Source organism: Echinops telfairi, unplaced genomic scaffold, assembly GCF_000313985.2.
Source record: "Echinops telfairi isolate 266 unplaced genomic scaffold, ASM31398v2 ScPeMD7_7465;HRSCAF=8503, whole genome shotgun sequence".
In the NCBI taxonomy this organism is placed as follows: Eukaryota; Metazoa; Chordata; class Mammalia; order Afrosoricida; family Tenrecidae; genus Echinops; species Echinops telfairi.
In genome coordinates this window covers 5,796,608-5,797,225 of record NW_022111365.1, presented here as the reverse complement: position 1 = coordinate 5,797,225, position 618 = coordinate 5,796,608, and positions in this window count along the sequence as shown.

Sequence of the window (618 nt, the reverse complement as noted above, 5' to 3'; positions counted from 1 at the left end):
GGCAAAAAGAAATAATGCCGAAAATAAATGTTAAAGAGGTAGGGGACATATAGAAATACTTTTACATTGCAGGTAGGACTGTAGAATTGTACAACCATTATGGAAATCAGTATGGCTATTCCTTAAATGCAAATCCAAGTACTATATGATGCAGCAATCGTAAACTATCTCATATCCCAAAGAGATTAAGACTATAACACGAACAGATATATGTACACCTATGTTTCTTGCAGCAATTTCCACGATAGCAAAAACATGGAAACAACCAAAAACCTTAATTATAGAGGAATGGATCAAGATGCTCTGGTCCATTCACCCTATGGAATGTAGTGCATCAATAAACAGTAATTCTTAAACATCACAGGGCTAGAAAATACTATGATTAGCAAACTCAATCTTACAAAGATGAACATTTAATATCATTGTTATAAAGTGACCAGACGTCCCGCTTTGGGCGGGACAGTCCCGATGTTTAACAATTTTTCCTGTGTCCCGCAGCGTTTAAAAATGTTTGGAAAGAATGCACAAGCCAGAGTATACGGTTTTCGGCTGCCATGTGGCTATTTCGCCAGGATATGAGTTTTATCAATGGTGTCCCGCTTTACCAATGTTAAAATC